Source organism: Homarus americanus, unplaced genomic scaffold (genome assembly GCF_018991925.1).
Source record: "Homarus americanus isolate GMGI-L3 unplaced genomic scaffold, GMGI_Hamer_2.0 scaffold56009, whole genome shotgun sequence".
Classification (NCBI taxonomy): domain Eukaryota; kingdom Metazoa; phylum Arthropoda; class Malacostraca; order Decapoda; family Nephropidae; genus Homarus; species Homarus americanus.
The window spans coordinates 1976068-1995683 of NW_024739542.1; the positions used below are offsets into that span (position 1 = coordinate 1976068).

The 19616-nt window shown below is 41.5% G+C and overlaps 1 protein-coding gene across 1 annotated transcript in view; it reads right to left on the reverse strand.

Moving 5' to 3' along the window:
- Positions 1-1462, reverse strand: part of LOC121874852 (RYamide receptor-like) — a 129392-nt gene extending 127930 nt beyond the window's left edge. Inside the window, exon 1 of the mRNA XM_042379138.1 lies at positions 911-1462. The gene's annotated coding sequence lies outside the window, so the exon portion shown is untranslated. The remainder of the gene's footprint in view (positions 1-910) is intronic.
- Between the last annotated feature and the right edge of the window lie 18154 nt (positions 1463-19616).

Sequence of the window (19616 nt, forward strand, 5' to 3'; positions counted from 1 at the left end):
AAAGAGACACAGTGGCAGTCTATCCCCTTTCACTTTTTTTCCTTCTGAAACGTAATCGACTATAGTAACACAGTGGACAGATGTAGGACTTGTATTGGTAAGTGTGAGTCTGGAAGTGTGTACACTATCCATTGGGTTAAAGATGCTTAGGGAAAAATATGGGAGGGTGGGATGTCATAAATCATAGGTGGTGGTGGTGATGGTTGATGATTGTGGTGGTGTTGGTTGTTGATGGTTGTTGGTGGATGGTGGCTGGTGTTGACGTGGTCGTGGTTGGAGTTTATTGGTGGTGGTTATTATCTTTATAGTATTGTTGATGATATGGTAGTAGTAGTAGTGTCTCTGTCTCTCTCTCTCTCTTTCTCTCTCTCTGGACCTCCGCTAGCCCTTCGCTCTTCCCTCTGTTCACGAGTTACCTAAAATCACCGAATGATTAAACAATGAGTGAAAGGATACCCGGTAAGTGCCTTTCCTAAGCGCGTTCACCTCACTATACTCAGGCGTTCGTGTCAGTCATAAAAGAGAGCGCCACTGCAGGCAAATGGAAGGCGAACGTTCATGACTTAAGCTTACATGAGCTCATCACTGAGGGGCTTTGGAGACTCTGGACGTTGGCAAAGTTTTAATGATAATGTGTTGGTCGTTAGTTTTGATCTTGTGTTAGGGAGGAGATGAAAGAAAAGAAGGCGGAGGAGATGGAGAAGCAGCAAGATAAAGACAAAAGAAGAGCACACACAAGAAGAATTATATGAGATGGGGAGGGATGATGGAAGATGAAAGAGGGAAGGGAGGGACAAGAAAGATAGTGATGGAGGGAGTGGGAACGACTCTCACCTTCCCATTAGTATTGGGAAACTTTAATTCGGTTATATTAAATCTTGAACAAACTGAAAACGACAATAGTACTCACTTTTGATAGTTATGTTGATTCCTTCCTTATTTTAGCTGCTGCCCATTGGTTAATTCCTTATTTTGGCTGGTGTCCATTGGTTAATTCCTCATTTTAGCTGATGTCCATTGGTTAATTCCTTATTTTAGCTGATGTCCATAGGTTAATTCCTTATTTTAACTGGTGTCCATTGGTTAATTCCTTATTTTAGCTGATGTCCATTGGTTAATTCCTTATTTTAGCTGATGTCCATTGGTTAATTTCTATTTTTAGCTGATACCCAATAGTTCACATTTTAGCTCTTGAGGTTCAGTGTATTTCATTGTTTCAAATCTTGTTTCATATCAGTATCATAAGATCACCTCCCCTCCATCCACGCCTATGATAGTTGTGTTCCCTGCGGTCAACTAACATCCAGTCACTCCTTAACCGACTTCTCTAAACTGGATACAAGATCTTGAGACCAGCAAATTGGATTTCGATTTGTAAATATTTCGTTTTCAATTAGGACTCCAAACTTCAGAGGCGAGTGTGTTTGTAAAGCCTTCGAACGTAAAATATAAATTCTAATAATATCAATTGATAAACGTCCAGTTTCTAGGTATAATTGGACAGAGTAGTTTCTAATTATTACAAAAAAAATAAAATCAGCTCATTATTTCCGGGGAGTTTGCTGCGAAACACATCTTATCATCACTGTTATTAAGGTTATTGATGTGTTCACTGCTTAACATGTTTTTAATCACTGTTTTATTTGTTTTTTCAATTTTTGGGTCGATGTTAATTTTCACTGGCCATATGAGCAAAAAATATACATTCCCATATCATATACATTTGCACGTACGCGCTGACACACAACATACACACAAACATGCACACACATTTATACACGTATTAAATACACACAAATACATATACATACTCATACACACACAAACATATAAATACACATTCACAGATATACACAAATGCATACACATATATACACAGACACCTACATACACAAACATACCCACACACTCGTGCACGCATAATTACACACACACACACACACACACACACACACACACACACACACACAGCACCACTGCAGCGACTAGTCGGCTCACCTAACTGAGGAGACACTGAATGTGAACATACAATGTCAGGTGCCCATAACTCCCTCACTCTCACCCCCCTCCCTGTTACCTCCCTTCCTCACCCCTACCAGTTACCCCCCCTCCCTCCCTGTTACCTCCCTCCTCCACCCAACACATTATCATTCCCTCTCCCTTTAGTCTCACACTCTCTTTCCCTCATATTATTCTCTTTTCTCCTTCATAGCCTTCCTCCTTCACTTCCTTCTTTATTTTACTTGTTATCTCCCTTTTCCTCCTCTCCTTTATCCCTCATTTCATATCCCCTCCCTCCCCGTGTCTCCTTTTACCTCTCTTCCTTATTCCTTCATCGCTCTCTCTCTCTCTCTCTCTCTCTCTCTCTCTCGTCTCTCCGCATTGTCTCTTTCTTGTTTTTTACTCCCTCCTTTATCGTGTTTCTCTCTCCCTTTCTCTCACATGATCCTTCTCTAACCTCCTCCTTGTATGGCGTCCCCCAAGGTTCCATTCTCGGTCCAGTACTGTTTTTGTTGTACATAAACGACATAGTCCACGCCAGCACACTCATAAAATACAACTTATTTGCAGACGATAGTAATCTCTATGCCAGCAACTCAGATCTCCATTCGTTGATGCGAACTATGAACACTGAATTGACGACCTGGGTAATACGTAATAAACTGACCTTAAACCTTGAGAAAACCCACTACACGATCTTTCACAGAAGGAAAAACTTACCCCCAGACTTGGACCCCCTGTACCTTTGTAATTTCGTCCTCAAACGCGAACAAAATACTAAATTCCTCGGAGTTATTGTTGATGAACAACTTAACTGGAGAAACTACATACAAGCCATTCACAGTAAAGTCAATAAACAGTGCTGTTTCATGTATCACACTCGACAGTCACTCACTCTCACAGCAATTGAAGAAATCTATCAGTGTCTTGTTTACCAACACCTGATACACTGTCACACACTATGGGGGGCCTCTGGCTCTTCAAAACACAATCCCTTGTTACTGCACAAAAGAGAGTTGTACGGACAATGACCTACTTTAAAAAACAGATCACACAAACGAAAAATTTGCTAAATTGAAAATGTTAAAATTCGAAGATATTAACACCAACTGCTGTGCCCTCTTTGTTTACAAATCTATCAATCACTTGCTTGACAATAATTATATCCAGTTCCGGAATAATCAGAGATACAACTTAAGGCACCCAAAGCTACTAAGACCACCCCCCATGCGCTCCTCTCAATCCCAGACCTCCATAAAATATCACTGTGTGAAGGTGTGGAACAACTTACCCCCACCCATCCGAGCAAAGACTACGCTCCCTTCCTTTAAATCATCTCTTAAAAAATATAAATTATCTAAGTATTATTATTTCTTGTAATACCAACTATATTTACAGTACCTGCTTTTCTTGTACCATCAAAACTGTTTTATCGGAAATTTTCATGTAAATAGATAAGAACTTACCATTGCAATAAATATATTTGCCAACAAGACATAATCCCAACAGCTCTGTCCTCTTGTTCAACTTTAATACTGTACAACCCATGTTGTACTGCTCCCCCATTATACTTGTGTTTATCAATTCCACTGTAATTTATGTATATACTTATAATATAGATAAAAAAATAAAAAATAAATAAAAATAATAAATAAATAAAATAAATAAATATTGAAGTGACAGCCGTGGCAACATTGTGAGATGTTCTTATTACTACCATGCTATTGTACTCTTCCAGATGATACTTAATGTTTCATAATACTTCTTTGAGATAAATGTATAGTATATATCAGGTGCCTCAAAGAGAGCTCAGGTTCTCAACTGGCTCAGCCATGTTAATATTGTTATTATTATCCACTCTGTATCTGTGTTTTTCTGACTAAATATACTGTTTCAATTCAATTCCCGCATTATCTCCCCTTCTCCTTTTTGCTCCTCCTCCCTCCGTTCCTCGTGTCACCTATTTTCCCCCCCACCTCCTCTTCCTCCTTACTCTCCCTCCTCCTCCTCCTCCTCCCTTCCCTCCCCACCCTCCTTCCTTCTGTCACCTCAATCTTACACCACCTCTTTTCTCCTCCCACCACCCCCTTCCTCCTCCTCCCGTCTTCACAATGACCATTATTCCTCCTGTCACTTTTTAGAGAAGCCATTGACCGTAAATACGAATAGTGCCACTCCTAGAGACAGGCAGTCATCTCTTGGCACTCACAGGGACCAAAACACACATCCAAAGTTAGATATGGCACTTTATACACCTAAAACTCCTGGGCACAGAGTAAAACTAGAAAGAAATATTGTAACTGATGGTGATGATAATGGCGTAATGGTGACAACAATGGTGTAATGGTTGTGGGTTTTATGACAAAGTTGTAATGCTAAAGTGAGTGTGGTGGTGGTGGTGGTGGTGGTGTTGTAATGGTAAGGTGGTGTTGTAATGTTGTGTGGTGTGGTGGGGATTGTGGTGTTGGTGGTGGGGAGTGTTTGCGGAGATTGTGGTGATAGTGTGGATTGTTATGGTGCAATATTTACCCCCTGAGTACATTATTTATGCCCTTGAGTACAATATCCAAACCTCTGAGTATAAAATTTAATCTCCTGAGTACAATATCTTCTTACACAAGGGCATTGATCATCGTACTCAGAGGGTGTATAAGAAATCGTACTCTCAAAAGGTTTCGTCAATTTACAAAGAGGTCGTTATTCTTACTGATTAGGCTAATTAACTCGTACACAGGGGTTTGGTCTCGTACTCAAGGTTCTGGCCTCGTACTCACGGGGTGAAGGAGGAGAGAGGAAAGCGAGATAATTAGTAAGCGGGAAAGTTATTCACAATTACCAGACTACTTATGAGGGGAGAACTCTTATTGAAAACTTTTCCAGCCCAAATTTAGTTAAGTTTACAACAAGAAATTTCTTGGAGGATACACCTCTTAAGTTTCAAAGCTGTGAAATATAATAGGAGTAAGGATGACGTGTATGGAGCTGGGAGACGGGGGGTGAGTTAGGTGATTCTCTCTCTCTCTCTTAAATAAACGTCCTATCTCTCCCCGGTGTAGGGTAGTTAATAATTGTCCCCGTATATAATGCCTCGGCTACTAATTATATTCCAAAACTGTAGTATATAATATGTGCTATAACATATATCATACCAATGAAATTATTACACAATCCAGTGATATCTAAATTACCTCGTGTGGTGGCGGCTCCTTTGGTGTCTAGAGCAAATTCATGACACCATAACCCAGAAACATCGTCTTGCCAGCAATTACCCGGGTCATGTTGTAGTGTCATTCACTTTCCTTATCATTCCTGCTGTTGTCGTCTCTTGCTCTGTAAGTTGTATTTAAACTCCTGTTAAAGGTTAACTTCTGGATCTTGTGCCTTGTTATAGAAAAATCCTTGGTTGATTTTAATCGAAAATACTTCATTGTCATAATATTGTAGAACTAAAAGTAAAGACCTATAATTTTGTTCGTATAAAACTAATTCAACATAAATGAGAACATTTTGTGTAACATAAGACTACACTAACCTAACATAAACCTGAGATAGTGTGCAACATATTACCGGAACACAACTACCCGTATGATTTATTACGTTAATACCTCCAGGCATAATTTCACATGCAGTAGCTGCCTTTTGATGCTTAACTTGGAAAAATTCAGAATCCTAACAAGACCCTCAAGCTTCAAAGGTTCATGCTCTTCGCTTCCTGTCGTGTACTGACAAAGTCTTTACACTAATAATAATAATAACAATAACAATAATAAATATAATAATACTAATAATAATAATAATAATAATAATAATAATAATAATAAACGGTTCTTCTCTCTTCTTTCTTCTTCTCTCTTCTTTCTTCTTCTTTCTTCTTTTTTCTTTCTTCTTCTTTCTTCATCCTTCGTCCTTCTTCCTTTTTCCTTCGTTCTTCGTTCTTGTTCTTTCTCTCTTCTTCCTCCGCTAATTCCCCCATCCTACACAATGGCCAATCATTTGTCTTCATCTTTCTCGTCAATCCTCGATTCATCCAACATACATCCAGCATCACATACAGAAGAAATCAACCCTCTAGATTTTTACCATAAATCAGGTATTTGCTCACGGAAGCTAACTAAGTCATATTGACATCTCGAAATATTGAGAGAAATATTTTCAGTCTGTTTGAAAATATCTGAGCAAAAGTGGCATACCAAAAGCAATTTAATTTTCCAGTGGTAAAAATTATCTTGCTTTTAAACACATATTACAATGGGTTTATAAGTTATTAGATAGCGCAAGCACAATTTTATTCGATTTCTTTTTACGACGAAGGAAAGGCGGAAAAAAAAATTCCCCCCCCCCCAACCCCCGACAAGATAATTGCTATCTTGAACTCATCGAAGTGAAAGGGGGTAATGAAATAACACAGATCTCTTATACCGTCTCCGCTGACCTCTGAAAGGATGATTATATGAGAGGGAAAAGCTTACTCGGTTAATAATGACCAAATATTAGGAAAGGGAGAAGGAGAAAGTTGGAGAGAGGGGAGGGTGAAGGTTGTTATGCAGAGTAGTAGAGGGAGAGGGAGAGGGAGAGGGAAGAGTTAGGAATAGAAAGGAAGAGGTTAAAAATAAAGGATTTAAACCAGTAAGAAGACACGGAGGAAAATCATGAAGAAAAGTTAATTTGAAATTGGTGGAAAGATAGAGTGAGGGCGAGGGGCAAGAAATAGTGAGAAATTGAAATATGTGAGAGAAGAGAGTTTCAAAGAAGAGTAATGTGATCTTGTGGATTTGATGAGAGAAGCCGGGCGGGTGGGTGGGTGGGCGGGCGCTGGTGTGGACAGGCGCGGGTGTGTGTGTGTGCGCGTATGTATGTGCGCGTGTGGGCGTGTATGCACGTTCAACACAAGAGCTTCGTGGGGGGTACCGGATGACCCTGGTGGTTTATCAATCAGTAAAAAAAAAAAAATGTATCCGAGCCCAAAAAACCTTAAAGAGAGGCTCTGTAGTGTGGAGTAACTCATTATAATATACGTCTCTCTATGCGCCACATGTTTAGTGCAGGATTAGAGATATATTATTCTTAAGACGACGTAGTTAATATTAAATTAGTATATAGATGGTGTTTGGCTTATCAGTACCTACCTGAAGGGTTGTGAGAAGGTGTCAGGTGGTGAGGCTCCTGGTGGTGTTATCTCCGCCCCACATGTTTAGTTACCACATACTCCCTGCCACACCCTTACACACCTACGCTGGTAAATATTTGATGATGTTCCTACTCCTGTAATGTCCCTACGGGTGGCTCTAACTGTGCTGGCCCAGGATAACCTGACTTAAGTTTAGCTAAGAATGGGAAGGATATATAGAATGAAATAGTCACATTTACCTTCAATAAAGTGTTAATCTGGCAGGAAATACACACACACACACACACACACACACACACACACACACACACACACACACACACACGGCATACTACACCAACAACCGCCTGTACAAAAGTCTACGTAACCAGGTCATCAGGGAAATCAAGTCAGCCAAGAAGTCTTATTATCCCAGGAAAGTGCACGGCCTCAAGGAGTCGGCATCGGTCAGTGGTACTCAAGGTAAAAGATCTCTGTGGTCTTAACCGTCAGGTGAGGAGGCAGCTGAGATAATTAATAACCACTTTGCTACCATATGTCATACCCTACCCAGTCTTGACCTCACTCTCCTCCCGGCTTACTTACCTTCCCCACCCCTCCCAGTGTTCAACCATTTGAAATCGCCAACAAACTCCTGAAATTTAAATCCAAACGCTCTACAACCCCAATTGACCTCCCAATCAAAATTTACAAGGAGTTTGCAGTCGAACTTGCCACCCCCCTCTGTTCCATTATTAATGCATCCCTCAGACAAAGCAAATGCCCTAATGAATGGAAAACCGCATTTGTCACCCCTATCCCCAAGGTCCCCACCCCACAGTCCCCTAGTGACCTCAGGACAGTTACACACACTACACACATACACACACTACACACTTACACACACTACACACACACACTACACACACTACACACACACACACTACACACTACACACACACACACTACACACACACACACACACACACACACACACACACACACACACACTACACACACACTATACACTACACACAAATAAATTGCTCTAGAAACTGAAAATTATATTATCTTTTAATAATGTGATAGACTCGTGCAACTCATAAATGCCATATAACAGAGACGTGGCTCATAGTCAACCTAGAACAGGAGAGATGAAAGTGCATGATAAGTTTGTCATCGGAGGTGAGCGTATCTTCATATCATATAAAATCAGAGGGAGAGATCAGACGAGTGTCTTTGTCAAATATATTCACCGAGTTGTCCCCTTGTCAGCTGTACGTAGAAAAAGACGTGAAAGGGGCAGTGAGTTTTATAGGTGAGAGCTGCAATGCGAGCCAGAGGTAAATGACGATAAAATGTGATTAATGGAACCTATCCTGAGTGGGAGCGGCATGATAGAGAATGACGTGTGTTGGTTGGAGAGGAGGGGAAGGATAGCCTGGGTTTCATTGGTTCAGTAATGATAAAAAAAAAGATAGAAAAGAGAAAGTAAACAGACTGATCAACAGCCATGAAGGGGAGGTGAGGAGGACGTGATAAAGCCAATGGTTTTAGCTTAGATTCGCTTACTAGTGTTTATTATAAATGTGGATCGACACCCTACAAATAATAGCTTAACTCTATGTTCGGGTAGACATCGTTGTACAGAATGAGAAGTTATGATGAAATAAAGTAGGGGGAAAATAATAAAAAGGAAATTCTAGTGTAGAGGAAGGTTATAGCAATGTTAAAAGTGTAGTGATTCCCAAAAATGGCCATTGCTTATAGGAGGCTAAGCAGATCAACACCGGCAGCTGGTAGATGGGGAATGTTATTTGTTGGCGAAAAAAAATAAGAATTTGTTTTATAACGGCCTGTTGAGTTATGGTGTCACTATCTGTGTTCAATGTAGTTTTAGTTGCCTATTTAAGTGACCCATTGGGATACATAACTGAGTATGGTCATTAGAAATGTACGATAAACTTTCCTGTAAGCAGCTGGACGGGATGGAGAGATTGTCATTAAGAGGAAGGAGTGAAGAAGCAACTACTGATGTCTGAAGCACTCGAGCACTGATGAGAAAAAATTCAGTGTGATTCATCAACCATCCACAGCTGCAAAGATGAATTGGTTGGAGAGAAAAGAGAAGACCCGGGATTTCAGAGACTCGGGGAGACTAAATGAAGAAAGTTTAATAAGAAAAAGGCTTATTTGTCCTTTCTTTTAGAAAGGTTTATAAAAGTCAAGGAGGTGAGGGGCAAGCTAAGATTTGCCGAATTGTAAAGAGCACAGTTAAAGTCGCGAGTTATGTGAACAAGCGAGTCTTCTGCTAATGACTGGATCAGAGACCACATTGAGAGACAGAGAAGAGACGATGTTTATACGGTGCTTAAAAGTTTTGTTATGGCACATCCCAGGACTTAAGAGAAGGTTAACGTGGGAGCTTTGGTTCGATAGGAAACAGGAATAGATGGGTGACGTTTTAGGAATCAACTGGATCTTGACTAATTTCCAAGGCGATGAAACTGTTTGAAAAGATTAAGTATGAAGTTAAAAGAGACACTTGGGATTTTATTTGGATCTCGACTTAAAATTACAGAAAACACAAGGCGAGTGTAAGATTTTAGTGGCTGTGTAGATAGAAAGAATAATGGTGGGTTAAATATTGAATACACACGAAGCCAAGTAGATTGGCTTTATCTTAGGTTGTGGTGGCTGTTGTAAGACCAAGGCGTGTCAATAGAGCTACGTCTGGGATCAGAAAAGTAGTTGTAAAGAGATTTGGCTAATGAGAAAAAAATATTTGGCACCTTCAACATCAGAATAAAGGGATTGTATGCGGTTTTATGTTGTTGTTGTTGTTTTTTTTTAATTATACTTTACTCTCAGCCGAAGACACAACTCTCTCTTGGAGCGCAATTATAACACAGTCAATACTTTCATTCTACGACAATTCAACATCTTTGTAATAAATGTCACGGGTGATCTTACCAAAGCTAGAATATTCTCGTCCCCTTCAGGCAATGACAGAAATACGGTCTCTCTCTCTCTCTCTCTCTCTCTCTCTCTCTCTCTCTCTCTCTCTCTAATAAGGCTAGAACATTTCATTGTCTCAGTCGATCATCTAGTTTAGTAATAATACCACGGGATGATTAGTTCAATAAGTTACCAAATAAGCAAGATATTCCCCTAACGAGAGTCCTGGCGTATGTTGCTGGTTTCTATATAGAGGCAGTTAGGGTTTACAGCAGTGGATAGAGAAATAATTAGATGCCTGTGTAACAAAGCAAACTATACACCTTGGCTGTGTTGCACTCCCCCAGGCCAGAATACATCTTCATTAGTGTCACCAACTGAAACATACTTTAGAGGCACTTAATAATATTACTTCCCATTTTATCATTATTAATAGTAGTAGTAGTGGTAGTAGTGGTGGTGGTAGTGGGTCTGAGGGATTCATGTGGAGTTTCAGAGAGTCCCAGAGGCCATACAGGGGATCACGGGACCCCTGCAGGTCTCACGAGGTCCCTGGAGATCACTAAGAGATTTTAGAAGGTACCCAGGAGTTTCAAGGGGTCCTAAGGGGGTCCCAGGGTGTCTCAGGGGGACATAAGGTGTCTTTGGGATAACAAGAGTCCTAGGATGTCTCATGGTGTCATAGGTGGTCCCAGGGGGTTCTATGGGGTCCCAAGTGGTCCTAGGAGGTCCCAAGGGGTCCTAGGAGGTCCCAAGGGGTCCCAAGGGGTCATTAGTATTCGGCAGCAGACAGACCTTTCCTAAAAACACTGTAGGTCATGTTGCCAGGGCCCACCTGATCCATCGGGATATCAAAGGCTGGTGTAGTAGTGTTTCTAGGCAGCCAAATATGGCGGGTGGTGTCTTAGAGGAGTTTCATATCCCAATAAACGACAAACACAATAAAACCTTCTACAATATTAGAGGAAAATAAGGAATTTCTCAAAGGATTATTTTTTCGTCTGTATATTTGTTTAGATGTTACACGCATCAACTAATGCAACATCAATATTTTCGATATTAGTTTCCTCGTCGATGTTGCCAAGATTCCACTACACGTCACATATTTCCCGAAAGCTGTTAGCTATGACAAACAATTGATATTTCCAGGAATTTTTAGTTGGGGATATTATAAAAACGGGTAATGTGGAAGAAATTATGTAATGAGTCGAGTAGAATATAAGGGGAAGGAGAGTGGCTGATGAGAGAGAGAGAGAGAGAGAGAGAGAGAGAGAGAGAGAGAGGACAATTATCACGTACAGTACAGAGAAAATTATACTCATGACGATTGATGAATAAAATGTAGAAAATACATATTGAATAAATACGGATCAGTACACACACACCTGTCCATGACTGGTACTATTATTCTGAATATTAATGACGGAGAAAAATCCACATAAAGCGAGAAGAATTAGGAAGAAAACTCTCTCTTTATCTCCCTGTCTCCTACCCACAACCCAGGAGGACAGAATATATAGAGTCTCTCAGTTGCCACCTCTCCCCCCTTGTCTCCAAACACTTCCTCTTCTCTATTGTAACACGTGTCTCACCTTTGCCTCCTCTGTTTCACTTTTGTTGTTATTTTATCCTTCTAACATATGTTTTATTCATGTATGTTCAATCATATATCAACTAAATTCCTTCTCTGCATTTTTCCGTTTTATTTCTACTTCTCACGAGTCCTTTGTTATTGTATTGTATTGTATTTAGCCTTCTTTGTTCACACCCCATCGTTGATTTTTGTTATTTGTATTTATTTTTTTAACAATTTCTACTTTCTCTGTAACTAACTCTTTTATCCTCAGAATTTTGCTTCAGGTCCTTAGAATAATTATTGTCTGAAATACAAAAATCGTCGGTACAAATTTCAAGAAAAAAAAATCCCATCTGAATAAAGTCTTTGATAGCAGGTTTCGTCATGAATATCTCAACGATGACAATATACTCTCCGAGAACACAAAGAGAATACGCTAACAAAGAATTACGAATATGTATTTTTTTGGCGTTTTGGTCTTCGTAGGATAACTAAGTCGACATAACCAAGAAGGGGAGAAGTTGGAGGATTTTCTTTATTGGTGGAGAAATTTATTTGTTTCCTGTAGCTACAAGTTTAAAGATCTTAGGTCTTGAAAAATAATAATGACTTGTTGTTGCAGGTGGTGGTGCTGAACTCCTTCAGGTAGGGATCCTGCCTAGCAGGACACCTGCGGAGGAGGAGCAGGCGTGGAGAGTGGTTGTCTCCAAGGGGACTAGGGTCAGACTCAGGAAAGCTGACCAGGGTGTAGAGTTCAGTAACCCCTACCAGGAGTTGGAGGAAGCTGGCGGGGAAAAGAAGAGGAAAGACGAGGAAGAGAAGAGGCAGGACAGTGTGGTGCAAGGAGAGGAAAGGGCAGTTGTTCAGACCCTGCCCAGTGGTAAGGTCGTGGTAGTTGGGGACAGCCAGGTGAGGTTTTTAGATAGGACTTTTTGTGCAAGAGATAGGAAACGTAGGAATAGGGTGTGTTTTCCTGGGCTGGGATAGAGCATGTAGCTGAGAGGATAGATAGGGTTTTGTCAGGGGAGGGTACCAATCCAGTAGTGTGTCTTAGTGTGGGAGGAAACGACATAGGAAAGGTTAGGAGTGAGGAACTTTTCAAGAGGTATAGGGAGGCGCTGGGGAAGATTAGTGATAGGGGAGGGATCCCGATAGTATGTGGTGTCTTGCCTAGAAGAGGGGTTGGTCGTGAATGGTTGGGCATTCATTGATAACTGGCAACCATTCTATGGTAACGACTACCTGTACAGTCTTGACAGAGTACACTTGTCTCGCGTGGGGGTAAAGACGTTGTCTGCACCGCTGGAGTGTGAAATTGTCACTCCAAAGGGGAGTTTCGCCAGTAGAGAGAGGTCGGGGTAAGTGGGAGTCAAAAAAACAAGCAGGGCCTGGGAAGTAAAATTGGTTACTCAGGAGCGATCAAGTGCAGTGCCGGCCAATACTGCCTCCTGGTACATCAGAGTATAAGGCCGTACTCTACCTGGTTGTACCTGATGGGTTGCCATGCCTGTTAAGACCGACTTGCATAGCTTTTATCAATATCTATATTTAATACATGCTGTCGATAAACCCACACCAAAGAGTTGGGTTATATTATGAGGGTGTAGGAGGAGAGGTGAAACGGCGACGACGGAAAGGTTTTGAAACTCTGACATCTCGTAAGGATTTAAACTATACCTTCCCTACCTCCTCTTCCCTCTCTAAATCGATCATTATCTCCAGACAAAAAATAACCTATTGTATTTATTCTCTTTAAAATCACATACGCTAAAAGTTTTCTAGGGAGAATTTGTTAAACTAATTAACCTAAAAGGTAATGTATCTTAAAGGCTGAAAAGATTTTTTTTAGGTAATAATACTAATTATTCACCTTTTTTTTCGTAGGATCGTTAATTCTAAACCCTTCAAGTTAGTAAGTTTTCTCCTATCGAATATTAATAAAGGCATTTTTTGGTTAAATACTAATATGCTCAGTCAAGGAGGCGATGACTAAATGCATGTTAAGCTCTCCTAGACAACCTCTCTCTCTCTCTCTCTCTCTCTCTCTCTCTCTGGATACTTAATGTGTTTTCCTGCACTAGAAATATTTCAACGCTATAGCTTTATTTATGACCATCAATCTACAAATTCTCGCGGGTAAACACATATGCCAAGACTCGGAAAATAAAGAGAAAACATTCGAAACTAATTATGTCTACTATCAAGTAAAATAAAAACCCTTTGAAAATCGAAAACGGAGACAGCAAAATTGTTTATTGTCCTTCCAAGTCGTAAATCATTCTTCACTATATTAGATATTGCTTCAGTAAAAAGTAAACTCTCTATTCATTGTATTAACCATATAGGGTTAACATACATGGTAATAGTAATAGACTTATTTTCTATTCATGGTCTCAAAGATCATGTTTTTAGAATTATCTATATGGTAGTTCAGATGGTTTAATGACGAATGACCTTTACGTTATACAAGAGTCCTTCCAAGGATATGTCTCGAGCCTCGGTGAGAGAAGGAAGAAACAACAATATTCAGCTGTAAACGTTAATGATATACGAACAAAATATTACAGAATATAAAAGAAGAAAACTGAAAAAAAGATACTGATGAACTTCGCCAAGGATTGTCTTATACGATGCGAGGATTCCAAAATTGATTGGACCCTCTGAAATTAATCTAGTTACCGCAAGGGAAACCTTATCTCTTGGTAAATGGTGATAGGCACAAATTTTGCTATACTGTCATAGTGTAGAAATAGGTAAAAGAGAGAGAATATAAAGAAGGAAATAGAGAGAAATAATTTAAACTAGAGAAAGTCAAATGCTTATTTCTTCCAAGACTATTACAGTAATAGTTGCATTAATAATAATAATACTTATAATACTAATACTAATAATACTAATACTAATAGTAATAGTAATAGTATTAGTAATAATAGTAATGTTATGTGTGTGTGTGTGTGTGTGGGTGTCCAAGGTTTTGTTTTGCTCGGACAGTACTTGCTAGCTCTCGGCAAAACACAGTCCACAAACACGAGAAGCAATGCGGGTGAACCTTTAGGTGACAATGATCCAACAGGAACTCCCGAGAATCATTTATTGCCTCTGTCCATAGTAGTTCAAGGGTAAAAGAAAAAAGCTAATGAGAATGCCCCCTCTTCTTTCTCCTCCTCTTCCTGCTCCCCTTCCCCTATTTTTCTCCTCTTATTTTTATCTTAGGCCCTTACTTCTTCCTGTTCTTCCAGTCATTTGTTTTTTTTCTTTCTTCGTCTTTCTCCATTTTTCCTTTTCGTCTTTCTCTTCTCCCTGCTCCTCCAACCCTATATTATCCTCATTCTCTCTAACTCTCCATTTCCCTCCATTTTGACCCTTATTTCTCTCTATTCCCTCTCTCTTTTTTTTCCTATTCTCCTTCTTTATCCTCTTTATTTTGTTCTCTCATCTCCCCCTCCTCCTCCTCCTCGCTTACCTTCTCCTATTACAATCTAAGTCACAGGACAAATCTTATGCAAACGTGTACAGGTTAATCAGTTCATCAGTACACATACAAAAAATGCTAGGAACAGAATGTAAAGATTTTCCACTTACGTTTTTTTTTCTATTCCAAGGCGTTCATGGGGATTTAATGCCGTGAATCCATATCCTCACCCAATAACTCATCACAGGTTAAGAGTCACTAGGCACCTAACAAAGCCCTAGACTCTATTAGTGAGTGTATTTAATGGGTTTTTTCTGTTCTCGTCTTTTATTCGAATGGCTAACTGAGGTAAACAGAGAGAGAGAGAGAGAGAGAGAAAGCGAAAAAGTATAAATTTATATTACTAGTTAAATTTACCTTAGGTTTAATATCGCTTTGGCAGAGTTGTGCATGAAAATTACGTAATGGCCGTAATGATGGTATATATACAATGAAACCTTAATGTGTGGACATACAAATTCCTAGCGTTGAGTATTGAGTCTATACATACTTAAGCATATGAAAGCTGAAACACGTTTATATCTGTTTTATAATGCCACGAGTAACCATGACACCCAAACTCTTACGACCTCTCGAGTATTTAACTTACGGTTCCAGACATATCCCAAGGGTTAACCACGGCCTCCGTTAATATCAGAGTATTGATTTAAGGTCGGTGAATGCCTTCCAATAATCCAGAGGCCTCCGTCCCTTCCCTCGCACTCTCAGACGCAACAAACCTGAAAGAGAACCTGTCTACCTCAAAAAATATATATTTTATCGTTGCCTTTCCTCCCGTGAACACAGTCCTGTATACCCAAATGTTTGTCTAAGGAACCTCTTTCTATATCTTTTCGATCTTACCCCTCTGAAGTCTCCTGTACCAAAGCAGGATTTACAGTACGTGTAGGGAAGTTGTGTAAACATTACGTCATACTTTTTCGAGGTGTTTCTTTCAACGTGAGAGTAATATACCGAGGCGCAGCACCTTGGTAGAGGTGTGAATGCTCTTTCTTGTAACCTTCTTCCCGACGTTGATGTTGTCTAAGGGCGAGACTATACTTTTTTGCCACATTCTTCACGCTCTCCAAAGCGGTATAAAGGAAACGGGAGATTAAAGGAATTTTTCAGTAGCAGTCCTCTTGAAGATACTGCCTCTGTTAGGTTTACGGAAGGATTTTTTTTCTCCTTATAGTACTATCGTGCACAAAAGTCGTGTCCACTACCCATCCAGTGAGGGTTCGAAATGCCTTGAGTCTGAAGTTTCGAAACAGCTGAGGAAAATGCTATGGTCGGCCAACAGATGTCGCCCACTGTGGTGTGTGTGTGGGGGGGAGGGAAATAGAGGAGGTGGGGACTGGATGAGAGGCAGGTTTATTTATTATTTATACCACCATAATTTCAAGCTGCCTTTTTAACAACTTTTTGTCTTACAGTTGTTTCTTTATGGTTACGAATTCGTGGAACAGGCACAGTGCCCTGGGTGCTTTCGCCTAGGGAAGAAGGTTTGGGACAAGCTCCTGGACGACCCTCACAGCCCAGACCACCTACGCGGGGAAGACATCAACGGAGGGCAACCCCACGCCTGGTGGCCCAGGAGTCTGCCCGCACTACAACAACCCAACCCGTGACCCATCTATGTCCGCCACAGTGATCCACCTTACATTAAAACTTAGATGATATAAATTCACATGTAACAAGTCACAATCTAGTGAGTCTATAATGTAATACAGTATAAGATTTTAATAAACTTGTAATTGTAAAATCAATCTAGTCATTGTCTACTAAAATAACCATTGTGCAACCTCATCCTAAATCCTAGGTTAGCTTAGTTAGGCAACAAACTCTGTAATATGTAAAACAAGGGGTGTCGTCCCCCTCTGTTGAACTCATTAAACTTCTTTTCCAACCTTTCCCCCCACGACTATATGTTGTGACTTCTCTATCCCTCATGTCTAGCTGTGCCTTGAGCCCCACCTTAACCTAAAAAAAAAAAAAAAAAAAAAAAATTGCCACTCAGGTCACAATGATACTTTAAAGAATGGAATATGTTAAGGATAAAAGTGAAATATGCAAGGATCAGGGTGAAGGGCATTGGTCAGCTAGTTTTACTCAGCGACCACGTCACAATTTTGTTGTTATTCCAACGAAGAGATTATGGTAATATTCATTTATATTCCACCCATCCTTTGCTTAATAAATATTTGTGATAATATGCAATATTATATAATTATATACTTATGTTAAAAAGAGTGGAGTGAAAAAGTTATCAGTATTGTTAAATAGTATTCAGACTTAATCTAGGTGACTGTTCCAATTCTTCCAAGTTCCAGTGTTTAAACACCCACCACAATATGCAAGCTTCATATATTTTGGAGTGTGCTCAGTTAGCGTTAATATTGTGTGCTGAACATCATGAACATTTCAATGATGGTAGCAATTGTAACTATAAAATTATATTGTGTTATAAGACAACACATTCCACGACGTGTCATACAGATCATTGTATACCACACAATACATAGTTTGTGGCTGTTAAGTTACTTTGTTATGAATTTTCATACGATATAGTTTAAGACATCATTAAGGACATGGATTTAAGATAACACTGTAGATGAGTTAATATATTGTATTTACAAACAATACACCAATGAACACATCTTAGTATTTGGTCCAGCCACCCATTGTATTCAGGACTTCATCAAGGCGATTTGGGATGGAGTTGACCAGCTTCAGGCACACCCCTGGTCGTCTACCCAACAGGAAAACATAAGTTGTGGTGTTGTGCTGACTGACCGTTCTCTTCTCCGATTGGCTGTAGTTTGGTGGGTTAAAAGAATAGTCCACCAATCACAGTTCAGTAGGGGCGGTGGCCCTCCCAGGGCACCTTCTAAGGTTGGTGACATTCCCAGGGTCCCATTCCCCATTCAGGGACGGCAGTACCCCCAGGGACCACTCTCTGGGGTGATGGCGCCACCAGGGCCCACTCAGGGGAGGTGGTGCCCCTAGGGACCCTCCCAAAGGCACTGGGTCCACAAAGGACACACCCAGGGACAGCGGCACCCATAGGGATCGTTTCAGGGACCCTCATAGGGGCCACAACCCCATAAAGGACCCTCCTACGGGCGGTGGCGCCCCCTTCGACGCTCCCAGGGGCGGTGGCGCCCCTTGGGACCCTCTGAGGGGCAGTGGCGTCCCTTGGAACCCTCTCAGGGGCGGTGGCGTCCCACGGGACCCTGTCAGGGGTGGTGGCACCCCTGGGAAATTACTGGAAGACTGCAATATGTACGACACCACTATCCATTGCTTTGGGGCGCCGCCTCCCCTAGGAGGACCTATTGTGAATCACAGGCCTTGGCAGGGTCCCTGGGAGCAGTGGCGCCCTAAAAAGAGGCCTGGGGGTGCCACCGCCTCTGGAAGGGCAACTGAAGGCGCCACCGCCGCTGGCAGGGCCTCTGGGAGCACCACGGTCCATAGGAACGTACCTGGAGGCGCCCCCGTCCCACGAAAGGCCCCTGGGATCACGGCTGTCCCTGTGAGGGCCCCTAGGGTTACCAGCACTCCTAGAAGGGCCCATGGGGGCGCCGCAGTCCCTGTGAGCATCCCTAGGAACGTTGCTGTCTCTGAGAGGCCCATGAAAGCACATCTGTTCCTAGAGGAGCCTCTGAGGACACCGCCTTTCCTGAGAAGCTCCTTAGGATTGCCGTTGTCCCTAAGAGCGCCCCTGGTGGATCCAGCGCCCCTGACAGGTCCCCTGGGGGTACCGTCGACCCTGAGAGAGCCCTGGTGGCGCCTCCGTGCCTGGCATGGCCAAGTGACCTTCACAGCGATAGAGTCGATCCCAGGGTCCCTTACAGGGACAGAAGCGCCTACAGGGGTGTTCCCAGGAATGGCGACGCCCCCAGAGACCCTGCCACAGCGGTGGCGCCTTCAGGGGCCCTTCCGGAGGTGGTGTCTCCCCCAGGGTCACTCTATGGGGCGCCACTGCCCCCAAGGACCCTGCAAGGGGCAGTGGAGCCCCTATGAGCCCTCTTGGGGCCTATAGCGCTTCAATGGACCCTCCTTGTCACAGTGGGTGCCTTTTCAGGGGCGACAGGGTCTCTGTCAGGGGCGACGGCGCCCCCAGGCTCCTTCCACATGCGGCATTGCCCCCAAAACTTCATTGTTTAGTCGTACATTTTGCATTCGTCCAGTAATCCCTTACTTAACTGTGATTGGTAGAATAAGAGGAAACGTCATCAAATTACAGCCAATAGGAGAACAGAGCAATCAGTCAGCACAACACCCCAACTTATGCTTTGCTGTTGGATATTTATTCTCGTTTCACTATTTAAATTCTGGGAGATATGACGTTAAATAAATACACCGCCCATCGCATTTTCAGTATTATCGCAACCTGAACAATGAAACGGAGAATAAATATCCAACAGCAAAACATAAGTTGGGGTGTTGTGCTAATTGAGTGCTCTGTTTTCCTATTGGCTGTAATTTGATGACGTTTCCTCTTATTCCACCAATCACAG